This window comes from Dendropsophus ebraccatus, chromosome 1, assembly GCF_027789765.1.
Source record: "Dendropsophus ebraccatus isolate aDenEbr1 chromosome 1, aDenEbr1.pat, whole genome shotgun sequence".
NCBI classification, from domain to species: domain Eukaryota; kingdom Metazoa; phylum Chordata; class Amphibia; order Anura; family Hylidae; genus Dendropsophus; species Dendropsophus ebraccatus.
In genome coordinates this window covers 141961752-141978477 of record NC_091454.1, presented here as the reverse complement: position 1 = coordinate 141978477, position 16726 = coordinate 141961752, and the positions used below count along the sequence as shown (strand labels likewise).

Sequence of the window (16726 nt, the reverse complement as noted above, 5' to 3'; positions counted from 1 at the left end):
TAAACGATTGCAATAACGATCGTAATAACGATCGTATCTAACGCCCATCGTTCTGTGTAATATGTAACGATTTCAGGTTAACGATAAACAATCTCGTTTGCGATCGTTTAACGTTAGTCGTTAAAAATCGCTCCATGTAATAGGACCCTAGGGGAGTAGTTAGCTACATCCCATTTTTGTGGATATCATTATCAGCAGTACTCAAAGTACTTACATTCAGGAGGCTCTTCGGTTTAGATAGTTAGGAATACATTTATTTAAACGAGAGACAAATGCACAGAACCTTAAAGGGGTACTCCAGCGGGGGGGGGTTGAGGGGAAAAGACCTCCACTCACCTCGGCGGGTCCCGCATCGCGGCGCTCCGGTGCCGGTCGCTTCCTGGTGTCTGAGCCAGTCAGTGAAGGAGGCGGGATCTGAGCAGACTTGAAACGTAACCCGCCTCCTTCACTGACTGGCTGAGCGGACCCAAGACATCACGTCTCGGATCTGTGTCAGACACCAGGAAGCGGCCGGGAACCCGCTGCTGGAACTGGTTAGGTGAATGGATGTCTTTTCCCTCGTCCCCGGTCCCAGCGAAAAAGTGTCCCCCCGCTGGAGTAACCCTTTAAGGGTGGTCGGATATGAAAGAATCCTTCATTTACCTTTCAGGCACAGTGTTGACCTACTAAATGAAGCAGATGGGCTTAGCTTCTAAACAAAGTCAAATAGAGAGAAGTAATCTGAAACAGAGACCATTTACAGTCAGGACTATGCTTATTCGAAAACACAAATTATCTTCTTTTCTATCGTTCTAAAGTGTGCTCTTTGGGTCACCATCTGCTGCCCTTTACTTGCTCCTGTAAAACATTATAATACACTTTATTGTTCAGTTAATTACACTGGTCAACAAGTTTTCAAAAGTTGTTTTAGTTCAGAAATAAAATTAGCCATCTCTTTATGATTTTTATGTGCTGAATTCAAATATCACAAGGAAAAATGTTAATTGGCTCTAGTTTCTATGATATGGAAGAGTTCTCATGTTACGGTTTTGTGAATTGTATAGAACAGTATAATAGCCTACATATTTATTACTTCTGCAATCATAAGGAAGAAAGTTTACTGTTCATAAACTTTTGAAATATATTCATAGGAATAATTATCAAAAGAAATTCAGACACTGAGGCAGCAAAGCAGCCCCAACCCGTAATGTTCCCTTCACCATGCTTTAGGGTAAATTCACACGGGCGCATCCGCCGGGAGTCTCAAGCACGAAATCCGCAGCTAATCCGCAATACACATATTATTCTTATTATTACTAATACGTGTATTGCGGATTAGCTGCTGATTTCGTGCGTGAGATTCCCGGCGGATCCGCCCGTGTGCATTTACCCTTAAAGGGGTTATATAAACATGCCTGTTTTCTTCCAAAAACAGTACCTCTCCTGTCCACTTGTACCTTCGTATATACACCTACAACCCTTCAAAATCAACAGTACAAGACCAATCAGTTTAATAATATACTTTATTTTAATATCCAAAACATGTTTTAAAAACACCCCTTAAAATCATAATAGACATACAATGTGGGGTCCCACCACTACATAAGGTGTAACAGAATTTGTTTACAATAATAATGATACCAGCAAACTATAATTCACACATGAAATAAAGTGCATAATGCATAAAGAGCCAAATGTGTCATTACATTGTTCCTAGCCTGAACACAAGTAATAGATATGGTTTAGGTCCAAATATGTGAAGGCGCAGTGGAGATGTGAAGGCACAGTAGAGATGCAGAGGGCTGAGTAGAGATGCAGAGGGCTGAGAACAGTATGCAGAGTAATATGCTATATAGCACCAAATGCAATACTGTAACCACAGCCCACCACAAAACACTATATATATTTCACAATGGCCCACTGGATCCTACAAAATCCCACAAGGCAAAAGGTACTGAAATATTCACCACAGTTTGCTGGTACTTGTACCTTCAGATAGCTGCTTTTAATCAAAGATCTGTCCTGGGGTCCGTTCGGCAGGTGATGTAGTTATTGTCCTAAAAAACAACTTTTACACTTGCAGCCCTGTGTCAAACTGGCGTGGCCTGGAGTATATATGCCCTAACTTTGCACCACCCCTCAACCCTCTTCATTATTAGGAAAGCCACTGACAGGATTTTTCCTATTCCTCTGCAGTGAACACTGCACAGGTGCCTTAACGATCCAGCCCATGTGCAGTGTTCACACAGCAGATAAATAGGAGAATCCCTGCCTGGAGCATTCCTAATGATGAGAAGGGCGGGGAGGAGGGACAGAGAGGTTGTGCCAGTCTAATGCATACACACTCTAGTCCACGGCAGTTTGGCACAGGGCTGCAAGTTTAAAAGTTGTTTTTTTAGGACAATAACTGCATCACTTGCCGAGCGGACCCCACGATAGATCTTGGATTAAAAGCAGTTATCTGAAGGTACAAGTGGTTTGGGGGGGACAGATTGTGGGTACAGAGTCACTTTAGGTGAATAAAGCAATACCACATGCAACCTGTAGACATGGATGGTGCTGTTTTTGCAAGAAAATAGTTGTGTATGTTTTAAACCTGGATAACCCCTTTAATGTTTAGAGGTTCAATTTTCTTTTTCCTCCAAACATAGAATTGCTCATTTATACAAAGTTCATCTTTTGACTCATCTGCTCACAGAACATTTTCTCAGAAACATTGTAGAACATCCAGGTCTTGGAAAACATCAAACAGGCCACAATGTTTTTTTTTTTGTTTATTTATTTACAGCAGTTTCTTTTGGCTGTTCTAATAGTAGACACACTACTTTCAAAACCACCTTTGGGCTTTTAGGGTGCGTTCACATGTAACGGATTCGCAGCGGATTTCTCACTGCAAATTCGCAGTGAGATCCGCTGCGGCTGGGCAGACAAACTCTCAGCAGGATTCATATCACGCTGTATGTCCACAGCCCACCCCGTTAACCCGTGGGCCGCTGGAGCGTATATATCACCTTCTCCACGCTCCTGCTTGCTTCGGGACTCCCGACATCTTTACGTCCCGATCAGCCAATCAGTGCGCTGCAGCGGGGCAGCGCACCAATTGGCTGAGCAGGACGTGACGGGAGCGCTGACAGCTCTCCGTCGCCCCATGTAATAGGGGCTTTATGTTTTTCTAATCCCCCTTAAATGAACACCCAGTTCTAAAGGGAGCAGAGCAAAATCCTGAATTTTCTTTTTTTTCTTCTAAAAAGATATGCACCCAGGCCTTTTGTAGCCTCTTAGCTTCAGGCTCCTCTCCTGAAAGTTGTTTGCATCAAAGCATGGTTCACGCTAACCAATCTTGAGAAGAACAGAATGGTCAGTAAGTGGTCTTTAAAGGGGAACTCCGGCTAAGAAAAACTTGTTTTCTATTAAAAGTTATATAGATGTGTCTATACAATGTATTACTGTATCTGAGCGGTTCTGCCATACTGGTAGCTGATAGAAATCCAGGAAGAAATCCTGACGTTTTTTTTTCATTAGCTACAGTTGCAAGTAGCTTACCACAACCATTGACAACTAAACTGCTAGTAGCTGAAATCAATATGAAAATTGAATATCAATGCAGCTAAAACTGCACTTTGTCCAAGGCAATGGGTGTATCTGCTCAGGCTGGCATGCCACAAATAGCCGAATACATGACCAAACACGGGGCGGTCAGTGCCAACAGCAAGCAGGTAACTGCAGGGGGGCCATGGGGAGCTACGAGAGGGGATCCCCCACAATCTTTAGATCATCAGGGGAACCCATAGGAGATAGTGGCGGTCTGCTGCCGCTGCTTCTATTGTATGGCACAACAGCAGCAGATCGTGGCTATCCTAGTCGTCTGTTATGACGGCCAACAGTCGGCCAAATACGGCCTATAATCGCTTTGTGAAATAGGGCCTTTATCTGCAAATCCCACAGCCAATAACAGTGATAGCATTTGGTTACTATTTCTTTTGAGTGTACTAGCGAGTTAGAGGAGTCACAGCGAGAAAATGGGTGTAATGGGTAAACCAGTCGAACATTGCCATATTACATGGAGGTTTTACACGGTTGGATTTCTCCAACATACAACACCTGATGGGGCATCCTTTTTTTTAGTAGTAAATGAACATCCTGTATTTCCATAGCACGCAGCAAACTGCATTCACGGCTTAGGGTCTTGCATGCGTCCCTGTCTATGATGGCCAAGAGTGTTCAGAAGAGGTAACATCAGAGCAGTTACACTGTGAATTTTGGTGCATTTGGAAAATATTACACAACATATCTTACTCACATTTGATAAGATTGGTTGAATTATTTCCAAGCCTTCCAAGTGACATGATGACTGATAGGTAACAGACTGTTATATAAAGCATCTCCAGATACTAAACCTGTTTTCATTACGAGCCATGTCACCTTCTAATCTTGGCCACGAGCCAGACACCAGGCATTTCATCATCTGGACAATTTATTTTTACTTGAAGCATTGCAACAGGCATGTTCAGCCAGGGATGATCAGCAGGAGCAAAACAAGTATATACAGTACAGGCCACAGGCCGGTCATGACAGGACAGGGATGCTACTAACAGGAATGTTCTCATTGATACAAACTACCATTCTTCTCTGTGCTTTCCAGTAGCATCCAGAGAGGAACCATACACAGCACTACATACAGCTGTGCACCACAACAATGCAAATACACAACAGGGGAACAATAGAACAATATCAACAACTGCACCCCAAAACGCCATTGTGTCTCAGCCGAAAACGGTCCTGACATAGTATATAACAGTGCGACGTCTCTCTGCAGCTGAGAGATTTGCATGAAGACAATTACGGTTATCTGTGGTTCTGAACTATCTTTAGCAAATCAGGGCATTGTCATTTGCATTGTGCAGACAGAAGGACGTCGGGTACATCCGCATTGTAACCATTCATTTCTACAGTGACAACATCTTCACATGCATATTGCTATACATTTCCAGGTAATACATTTTTATCACACACAATTCATAGTATGATACATTAGGAAGGAGCCCTACCCATGTGAGCTCACCGTCAATAAGGTCGATTCAATTACAGTAAAATAAAAAAAAGAAAAGGTCAAGTAAAGACTTCAGACTTGATCATATCTGCATTCAGAGCTCCCCATCTGTAATGTAAATGTAATAGCCAAGAGAGTACACCATGCTCACGCTCTTTCTGTATGAATGACGCAAACCTATAGGGAACTTATTATAAGCTAATGGAGTCCGTCATTGAGTTGGTGTCACCTTTAGAATTTGTTGCATGAAAGATCACATGCAAACTGGCTTTTCTGATATACATGATAAACTATGATGAGTCTATTTCTAGGGGTATATAATCTGCCTGACAGTGTCACAGTCTGGTCGAGTGCACATGTTTGCACAAATATAAATATATATATCAACTTCCTGTCTCCCCAATATTGGATATCCTGGTAAAGAAGTATTCAGCATCGTGGATTTTAAAATGTCCCATTGTCTCTTCACACAGGAGAAAAGACTATCGGGGCGTATTCCATGCACAGTCTGTATACATGGAAGACGCGCTGTGGTCGATCAGTTTAAATTGTCCTAATGTACTGACACAGCCATGCAGCTGTGTCAGTATAGCAGTGCAATGATTTAAAATGATTCAGGGTTTCCAGCATCGTAATGAATCATGATGCCAGGAGCTCTGCGATTCTAGTCCGTAGCACATCTTCAATGCGCGGATCATGTGAATGCCCCCTATGTCCTATTCTACTGTTCCCACTGGCTTTATAAAGAGTCTTCTAACCACCAAGCAGAGAACCGTGTCTCAAGCAATACAGCTATCAGAAAGAAGGCCAGGTTCATAAATATGCAGCATAGTTGCCAACTCACAAATGTTACATGCAAAGTCATGATGAGCTGTTCCAGAATTATCTCAGGGAACCCATGTATAGTATACACAGAAATACACCAGTCAGGAGAGGCCACAGGTCGTCTTAGGGGAAATATTGTGGAGCAAAATATTACTAAAAAGAAATAAAGAGTGAGACAAGAGCCTATGCAGCACAAAATATCACTACAAAGCAGAGGCCCCATTCACACATGAAGACCATAATATTACCAGTGCTGCCATGTGTGCCACATTAATTAAATAAGTTAAAGTAGTAAAAATGGTCAGTACCAATGCAAAGCAAACACATACTGTATACTGTGGCATGCCATGCTATATGTTAGGGTCTGTTTACAAAGGTCAGTACTGATAAAGTGCTGCGCCAATACTGTATACCACAAATGATCTCTGCTGAGGCTTCTAGTTTTTAAAAAGATACCATCCTTGAAAACAAAACCAAACTCCTACAAAAAGCATATCATGCTCTTAAAATCCCCTACATTATGACCACGCTTCTATAGAATACATGCATATACTGCCAGTGACCTCTCTTTATTCTTGCTATGTACTTTACTATGGTGCAAAAAAAAAAACATTTTGTCCATAGGTCTTCATTTAATATTTTGCTTACTTTTTCTTCTTCAGCTTGCTGTGTGAACTTTGCTTTCTTTCTATACTGGTACACAGCCTATATCATCAGTGTCAAACCTGTGCCCCTTGCTTTGCAAAAGTTGGAGGGCTGTAGGTTTGACACCACTGGCCTATACAATACTCCCTTGCAGTCTACCTTCTGTTTTCTCTCCTCTCTCTCTACAGCCTGTGCCAGCTGTACTGCAAGGTATATCTACCTCTCTTTTTGCAACATCAGACAGAAGAGAGGAGAACAGCATCAGAATACCTGTAAGGTCCTGGGGCTGGTGTGCAATTTCCCCTGTGCAGTAGTATGGGGACATTTCTGCTTCTGTATTACAGGTGCATATCCTAAGAAAGCACACTAACACTATATGGACCTCTCATGGGTGATGCAAGTAACTTCTATATTGCTCTTTACTCTTATATTTCTCAATAGTGACAAAAAATATGGTTCTCTTGAAGAACAATCACTGATTGGTCCTTTATAGGCATTACTTGCAGCATTTACCAGGATACTGAATATAGTCTGTGATAGTAACAAATTTTTCAATAAGACCAAAAGGAAGGAAGGGCAGAAAAGCCACAATGTATTGCAAAACATCTTCTTTCTTGCTCCCCCTTTTTGTGGAACGTATGGCTCCCCTTTAGGCTGAGGCGCACAACACAAGAGCAAATGGTCACGCTGCTAAAATCACAATATTCATATGAATGTGGCCCCACAACTGTTGTGTCATGGTAAGAACATGAGCACATTCACTACTGCTAGCTATGATGTGGCAGAAGGACATTGTAATCCTATATCTTGCAGCCACAAGTCACTGTCTAGCCCTTGTCTTAAAAGGACACTCCAGCGGTTTCTATTAAAATAACTCAATTAGGAAATCCTGGAGCAAGAATATGTCAGTACATTTATTTACGCACTTGACCTCAGACTTTCATTTCTCATACTAAACATATAAGAATGACATCTTCCAGATGTGAGTGCAGAATATTTGCCTCCATATTTCAGCCAAGTCCTGGTCCAGCAGGTCTTATGACAGCTGTCAGTTTGGGTCATTGGTCTCAAGGTCAGGTCAATACTTATATCCCAGATGCACACACATAAAAACATCCTCATAGCGCTTGTGTGACACCAGCCTAACACACCTGAGATGTTTTGCAAACAATAGTGTAACCCAGCTGTATCTCACCATAGGGCCTCAGGTATGGTCATAGGAACTGGTTACAATACAAACACACCCTGACAATAGTGCTGACATATCCTAACGCCAGGTTAGTGCCAGTATGGATGGTAAAATGGCAGTACATCAAATTCCACACAAATCTTATATCTCATTTCATGTGTGTGAGGCCCCGACCAACACTCAGAGCTGAGTGTGGCTCACAAGGTACAAATGGCTGAAGACTCCTAACCACTAAGCCAGCCTACACTCAGGATCTTTAGATCATTAGTGGAATAACACACAACCACTAAGTGATCTGCATCAACAGACACATCTGATCCAACATGGTACCATAACTAAAGGGGATAGCCTGCAGTTCCTGCACAGCACCATGCTGGAAGTGGTGCTGGACAGCCCAGACATCTCTGCTTCCCCTGTCTTCAAAGGCGAGTTCCCATGTGTTGGTTATGTAGGGGATAATTCCCACTGTCAAATCCTCCAGGAATTTCACACTAAATTATTCTAAAATTGTAAATTATCTGCTATGAAAACAAGATATGCCACACTCCTGGTGCCCCCTGGCAGCGTTTATCTGGTCCCTATACACCTGGCCTCCAGTGATGGCATTTTATCATGTGAACCTGCTGTTTTTGGGGCCCATACATGGGTAATCTGCAGCAGTTCTGCAACACTTTTGTTCTGGATTTTAAGGTCTCCATTGACCCCAGCAGGGAAACCTGAAACCAAATGGCATCACCAGTTGACATGCTGCAGATTTACTTTAGTATGTCATGGTTTACACATGGACAAGGCCTGCAGTGTGCGGGGAAGAACTGTTCAGATCTCATTCACTGTGGTGCTACTGTATCGGGCTGTGGATTTTCCATAATAAATTCAACCGATGGCAACATACCCTTAGAGATCACAGTGGTCAGACCACCAGTTAGTGATGAATAAATTATTGGTATAAGGGCACGATCACAAAACACCTTAGGCTTACACACCGCTGCCATCTTGGTAAGGATGGCGCTCCATCAGGTGAATGTAAACTGATGGGAGGTAGAAAAAAACATAGCAGGGGCACATCTAGGGACAGGGGCACATCTGGGGACAGGGGCACATCCGGGGACACAGGTCCCCCCTTTTCAGCAATGACTGGAGCAGATTTGTGTCAAGAGCCGAATATCCAGCTGACAGATCCTGTAAGCAGGGAGGAGACTGAAGCATGCAGCTAGGGCTGGTGATCCTATACTGGCCTGGCACTACACATCCATGCTGCTGCTCCCACCCATACTAATAGTACTGCACAATGCAGGAGCTGGCCATCACACTGGACACAACCTATGGATCACCGCTATCAGACATAGCCCTGCCAGGCACATCCTGCCATAGCCCTGCTGGCACTGCTCCATAGACAGGTGGGTGTCAGGTACACAGAGCTGGCAGCCATCTGATGGGGTGCTGCTGGGGTGGATAACCTGGCTTCTAGCTAATCATTAATGGAGCGCGGTGCCGGTGCCTCCCCCCTGCTGGCAGCACACTGTGCCGGTGTAGTAGGAGCTGTAATATACTGTATATATGTGATGGAGGCCTCTGTGGGGGAGCAGTGCAGCTGTGCCATCACATACAGCCTCCCCACAGTGGCAGCAGCTGTGCCCCTCCCCTCCCGTACCGTTATGTCTCCCCTACCGCCCTCTCCACAGCCAGGTACCTGCAGCTCCGACCGCCGCTGGACCGGAGGGACCCAGATGTGACAGGCCGGGGGGCGCCGTCGCTGTCCGTACACCTCAGCTCAGCTTCCGTGTGACAAGGCGGAAAACAAGGGACGTAGAGGCCACAACCCGAGGAGGGATGCTGTCAGAGGCGGCGGGGACACCGAGGAGCAGGCCCCTGACTGCAGCTGCAACAGTGCTACTTGTCATAAGAAAGGAAAGGGAGGGGACACGTGACCACACCCAGGAAAAGGAGGGAACCCCGAGAGCACGGCCTGCAGCCGCCTTACATAACCGGGCACCGGCGGGCACAGCTCCTCAGAGCCACCCCACATAACCGGGCACCGCTCCTGAGAGCCACCCCACATAACCGGGAACCGGAGGGCACAGCTCCTGAGAGCCGCCCCACATAACCGGGCACAGCTCCTGAGAGCCGCCCCACATAACCGGGCACAGCTCCTGAGAGCCGCCCCACATAACCGGGCACAGCTCCGGGGAGCCGCCCCACATAACCGAGCACAGCTCCTGAGAGCCAACGCACATAACCGGGCACCGAAGGGCACAACTCCTGAGAGCCGCCCCACATAACCGGGCACAGCTCCAGGGAGCCGCCTCTACCCGTGTAAACCAGTGCTGTGGGGGTGACAGGGAAAACGCTGACTAACATTCCTCTGCTACAGCACAGCCGGTGTGGTGACGGCTCCAGGGCTGCTCGGCCACTTCCCATTATCTATACATAGCCATATGTCACCAGCAACGGAGACCACCCGCTAATATCGGGGCGTGTGTGGTGATTAGCCATAGCATTAAAACCACCGGCCTTCGGGTCTGATCACGTTACATTCAGGCAGTACATTAGTGGAATACCCTGGCACAGCAGCTGACAAATACATAACGGGTATATAGAGTATACATACCTCCCAAGTGTCCCTCTTTTGGAGGGACAGTCCCTACTTTTCACCCAAGTCCCTCTGTCCCTTTTAAACCCTTACATGTCCCTCTTTTGCACCTAGAAATGAGATTGGCATTAATAACCTTTCTATGTTGCTCTAGAAAGTGTCTGGTTTCCTACTGTATTAAAAATAAAAGTGCTATGGCTCTTAGAAGGCGGGGAGGAACATTGCATTAACCCCTTAAGGACCGGGCCTGAAATGGCCTTAAAGGAGAAGTCCGGCCAAAATTAATTTTTGATATGTTGTTACTTATGAAAAGTTATACAAATTTCTAATGTACATTAATTATGGGAAATGCACATATACTGCTATTTCCCTTAATTTAGTAGATCAGGAAGTGTTAGAAATATCTCTGAAGAAGTGACGTCACGACCCAGGGTGTAATTCCTATGGAGTGTCCAGCAGGGGGCGCTCTCTATATAGAAGTCTATGGGACTTTATTGTTTCTATGGGTTTCTATGTAATGTAATGTAATGTAATGTAATGTAATGTAGTGTACAGTGCTTTATTGAATGAATACATCTATGGAATACTTTGGGGAGCAAGTGTCCTTGCTCCCCAAAGTATTGCATAAATGTATTCATTCAATACACAGTAAGCCCGCCGATCCGCCGCATTTCCGCCGAATTTCCGCCGCATTCCCGCCGATCCGCCACACGCTGATCCGCCGCATTCCCGCCGATCCGGACCATATACATTGAACTACAGCTCCCATCATCTGCTTATAGTATGAACAGGTGATCGGAGCTGTAGTTGGGTAAGGGATATGACATGCCGCCGGGCGCAGGGGGGAGCCGCTCAGTACACAGCAGCTCCCCCCCCTCCTCCTCCTCCTTCCGGGATAACTTCCGCCTATAGCACTGCTGAGTCCCTGCCTGGCCGCCGCTCTCCGCTCACATATACCGGCTCCCGGCATCAGCGCGGACACCAGGATGCATCGGGAGCCGGTATGTATGGGGGGAGAGTGGAGAGCGGCGGCCAGGCAGGGAGTCAGCATTGGTATAGGCGGAAGTTATCCCGGAAGGAGGAGGAGGAGGGGGGAGCGCTCCTGTGTACTGAGCGGCTCCCCCCTGCGCCCGGCGGCATGTCATATCCCTTACCCAACTACAGCTCCGATCACCTGTTCATACTATAAGCAGATGATGGGAGCTGTAGTTCAATGTATATGGTCCGGATCGGCGGGAATGCGGCGGATCAGCGTGTGGCGGATCGGCGGGAATGCGGCGGAAATTCGGCGGAAATGCGGCGGATCGGCGGGCTTACTGTGTATTGAATGTATTGAATGAATACATTTATGCAATACTTTGGGGAGCAAGGACACTTGCTCCCCAAAGTATTCCATAGATGTATTCATTCAATAAAGCACTGTACACTACATTACATTACATTACATTACATTACATAGAAACCCATAGAAACAATAAAGTCCCATAGACTTCTATATAGAGAGCGCCCCCTGCTGGACACTCCATAGGAATTACACCCTGGGTCGTGACGTCACTTCTTCAGAGATATTTCTAACACTTCCTGATCTACTAAATTAAGGGAAATAGCTCTATATGTGCATTTCCCATAATTAATGTACATTAGAAATTTGTATAACTTTTCATAAGTAACAACATATCAAAAATTAATTTTGGCCGGACTTCTCCTTTAAGGACCGGAGCAAATTTTATGAATTTGACCAGTGTCACTTTATTCATTAATAACTTCGGGATGCTTTTACCTATCCGGCTGATTCTGAGATTGTTTTCTCGTGACATATTGTACTTCACATTTCTTGTAAATTGGAGTCGATACTTATAACGAATCTTTATGAAAAAAACCAAAATAGCGTGAAAAATTGTGAAAAAATGCATTTTTCCAACTTTAAAACTTTTCTGCTTATACAGAAAATGGTTATACCACATAAATTATATATTAAATAGCATTAGCAACATGTCTACTTTATGTTGGCGGCATTTATTAAACTATATTTCATTATTTTTAGACAATAGGAAGCTTAAAACATTAGCAGCAAATTTCCAAATTTTCAGTAAAATTTCAAAATCAGATATTTTTAGGGAACTGTTCAGGTTTAAAGTGTATTTGAGGGGACTGTGTGTTTGAAAGCCTCACGAAGCACCCCATTTCAGAAACTGCACCCCCTAAACTCTGCAAAAGCACATCCAGAAAGTTTTTTAACCCTTTAGGGGAGTCACAGAAATAAAAGCTAAGTGTGTAAGAAATTTGAAAATTTTAATTTTCTGTGCAGAGATTTTATTGTAATCCAATATTTTTCATAATTATAAACCTATTACCAGAGAAATGCACCCCAATATTGATTGCCCCGTTTCTGCAGTTTATAGAAATACCCCATATGTGGCCCTATTGCGCTATTTGACGCAACCACAAGCCTCAGATATAAGGGAGCGCCTAGTGAATTTCAATGGCTCCGTTATTTTTGGTCATTTTTGACTGTACCACTTCAGGTTGGCAGAGGCTCTGGGGTGCCAAAACCTAAAAAACACCCCTAAAGGGACACCATTTAGAAAACTACACCCCTCAAAGAATGTAACAAGGGGTGCGGTGAGCATCTGGACCCCACAGGTGCTTCACAGATTTTCCAAACAATATGGCTTGAAAAAAGACTAAAGTATTTTTTACACTAAAATGTTGTTCTAGCCTTCAATTTTTCATTTTCACAAAGGGATAAAAGGAAAAAAAAAACACAAAACATGTAGCGCAGTTTCTCCCGAGTACGGAAATACCCCACATGTGGACATAAAGTGCCAAGCGGGCGCAGGACGAGCCTCCAAAGGGAAGGAGCGCCAATTGGCTTTTGGAAGCTGGATTTCACTGGAATGGATTTCAAGGGCCATGTCGCATTTACAGAGCCCTCGTGCTGCCAAGACACTGGAAACCCCCCACAAGTGACCCCATTCTGGAAACTACACCCCTCAAGGAATCTAACAAGGGGTGCAGTGAGCATATGGACCCCACTGGTGACGGGCACAAATGTGGAAAAATGTGACGTGAAAGTGAAAATTTTAATTTTTTCACTTTCATGGCACAAATGTGCCCGTCATCCAGGGGTCCATATCCTCACTGCACCCCTTGTTAGATTCCTTGAGGGGTGTAGTTTCCAGAATGGGGTCACTTGTGGGGGGTTTCCAGTGTTTTGGCAGCACGAGGGCTCTGTAAATGCGACATGGCGTTCATCATCCATTCTAGCCAAATCCAACCTCTAAAATCCAAATGGCGCTCCTTCCCTTCGGAGGCTTGCCCTGCGCCCACATGGCGCTTTATGTCCACATGTGGGGTATTTACGGACTCGGGGGAAATTGCTCTACACATTTTGTGTTTTTTTTTTCTCTTTTAACCCCTTGTGAAAATGATAAATTCAAGGCTAGACCAACATTATAGTGTAAAAAATTTAATATTTCATTTTCACGCCACATTGTTCCACATTTGTGCCCGTCACCAGTGGGGTCCATATGCTGACTACACCCCTTGTTACATTCCTTGAGGGGTGTAGTTTCCATAATAGGGTCACTTGTGGGGGGTTTAACTGTCTTGGCAACACAGGGGCCTTTTGAATGCAACATGGCCCCTCGAAATCCATTCCATCCAAATCCAGCCTTCAAAAACCAAATGGCGCACCTTCCCTTTGGAGGCTTACCCTGCACCCGCATGGCGCTTTATGTCCACATGTGGGGTATTTCCGTACTCAGGGGAAATTGCTCTACACATTGTGTTTTTTTTTTTATCTTTTAACCCCTTGTGAAAATGAAAAAATCAAGACAAGATCAATGATTTAGAGTAAAAATTTTAAAAAAATTACACTAAATGTTGGTCTAGCCTTGATTTTTTTTCATTTCCACAAGGGGTTAAAAAAGAAAATGAACACAAAACGTGTAGGGTAGTTTCCCCTGAGTACGAAAATACCTCACATGTGGACATAATTTGCCATATGGGCACAGGGCAAGTCACCAAAAGGACAGAGCGCCATTTAGAGGCTGGAATGGGGGATGGAGGCCATGTCGCAATTACAAAGCTCCTGTGCTGCCAGAACAGTAGAAACCCCCGACAAGTGACCCAATTCTGGAAACTACACCCCATAAGGAATCTAACAAGGGGTGCAGTGAGCATATGGACCCCACTAGTGATGGGCACATGTGTAGAACATGTGCCGTGAAAATAAAAAATACCATTTTTTTCATTTTCACGTCCCAAATGTGGCCGTCACCAGGGGGCCATATACCCGCTGCCCCACTTGTTAGATTCCTTATGGGGTGTAGTTTCCAGAATGGGGTCACTTGTGGGGGGTTTCTACTGTCCTGGCCGCACAGAGGCTTTGTAATTGCATCATGGTATCCTCTAATGGGAATGGCGGCCATACCTATTTAGCTGGGGAAAAGGGACAATTCTAATTTATTCGGGGGTATTAGGCCAATTATTAGTTTATAAGGTTGGAAATGACAGGTGTCCATCAAATTCAACCTGTGTTGATCCAGAGGAAGGCAAAAACCCCTCGTGAGGCAGACGACAGTAGCCTCATCACAGGGGAAAAATTCCTTCCCGACTCCATATTGGCGATCAGAATAATCCCTGGATCAACGTGACCCCTGAAATAGGAATAAGGGACAGAATTTAGATAATGTAGAACCCCAGTGACGTGTGGTGCGCCTTGGAGCGATCCAGTATACAGAGGCCGGGGTGATCAGGACAGGTGTCACACTGGTAAATGGTGTCCTTCCTGATCCCCCTGTTACGCCACACTCTGCACTTCTTCTGGGGTCTCCCTTTCTCCAGTGTGGGGGACGTCACCTGGAAAATGTTGTCCTGGTGCGATACGGGGTCCTTCATATCCAGAAGCGCTGGGTCCGCTCCATGGCTGCTAAATATTAGGGCTCTATTACTACTTCTGATATGTTAGGATCGTGCCGCAAGCTACAGTAGCTCGGGCAGCGAGGGACCGGAAGAGGGGTGCTGGTATAAAAGTTATCCCCGTACAGGTGGTGACCTTTATCCAGCAGTGGGAAGATCAGTTCCCGGACGATCTTCCCACTATCTCCGAGGATGGGGGGGGGGGGAGTGGGCATCTGGGGGCTGGATTCGAGTGTCCCTTCCTTCATACACTCTAAGGGTACGTGCACACTGCGGAATCGCGAAGGATAACCCTTTGTGCATTCCGCAGTTGGCACCCGCCGGCGGACTGATGCAGGCGCACGTCTCCGTCCGTGTCGTAGACTCCATTCTATGCACGGGCGGATTCCGCTCTGCGTCCAACGTGTAGATGGAATGACGGATGATGGAATCCGCCCATGCATAGGATAGAGTCTATGACACGGGCGGAGACGCGCCCCTGCATCAGTCCGCCGGCGGGTGCCAGCTGCGGAATGCACGAAGGGTTATCCTTCGCCATTCCGCAGTGTGCACGTACCCTAAATCTGTAAGTGTACCCTGAGGTACTCTCACAGAGTTTGTAGAATTTCACGCCATACCGTCATCTCTTATTAGGACGGTACTGGCAGAAAAGACGTGTCTGGGGGGCAGCGTACGCTACGCTACTCCCAGACACGTCACTGGATGATGAGGAGGATGAGGATGAATGGAGGAACAAAGGACCCCCCATTCATCCTCACTGGCTGTTTCGGTGTCGGAGGCAATAATAATGTATGCGTCCGATACCGAAAACACCCTGGGGGCCATCTTTATATGGGGATTGGTATATGGGGTATATTGGGGTATGTAGTGGTGTAGTGTAAAACTTTATTCAATGTAGTGTGGTGTAATGTAGTGTTTTTTTACGTGTTTTTTACAGTAAGTATACAAAAAAAAACCTACGCCAAAAATGGTGTTGCTGATAAATGCCGCACTTATGTTCGGCACTTATCAGCAGACCGTGGCAGTAGGATATAAAAAAAAAAACACCCTACGCCAAAAAGGAGGAGTTGCTGATTAGCAGCGCACTTTCGTGCGATGCTGATCAACACTCAGCGGCGATAGGGTGCGGAAAATAGAAAAAAAAAATTTGGGAAAAAAAAAATTTTTTTTTACTACATTCTGAACATCCCTGTAGTGGCTGATACGTGTATTACACTTATCAGCCGCTAGGGGGCAGCAGAGCGCAAGATCCGAAAATAGACGACGCTGGAGCCGGAAAAATACGAAAAAAGGCGACGCTGGAGCCGGAAAAAGCCGATCGGGACTCACGGAAGAAGCCGAAGTCCCGACAAGATGAAGAGGACGCCGGGAACCCGGAAGACGCCGATCAGGACCCCGGGACAGGTGAGTAATGTACAAATACCTGCTCCGGACCCCTCTGCTACCTAGCTGAGGGGTCCGGAGCAGGTATTTATTACTTGTGGGGATCGGGTGATACCGTGACCACCATTACTTTTTACAGTAA

At 45.4% G+C, this 16726-nt stretch overlaps 1 protein-coding gene across 1 annotated transcript in view; it reads right to left on the bottom strand.

Moving 5' to 3' along the window:
* Nucleotides 1–9607, bottom strand: part of HERC1 (HECT and RLD domain containing E3 ubiquitin protein ligase family member 1) — a 104101-nt gene extending 94494 nt beyond the window's left edge. Inside the window, exon 1 of the mRNA XM_069980563.1 lies at nt 9379–9607. The gene's annotated coding sequence lies outside the window, so the exon portion shown is untranslated. The remainder of the gene's footprint in view (nt 1–9378) is intronic.
* Nucleotides 9608–16726: the final 7119 nt, after the last annotated feature.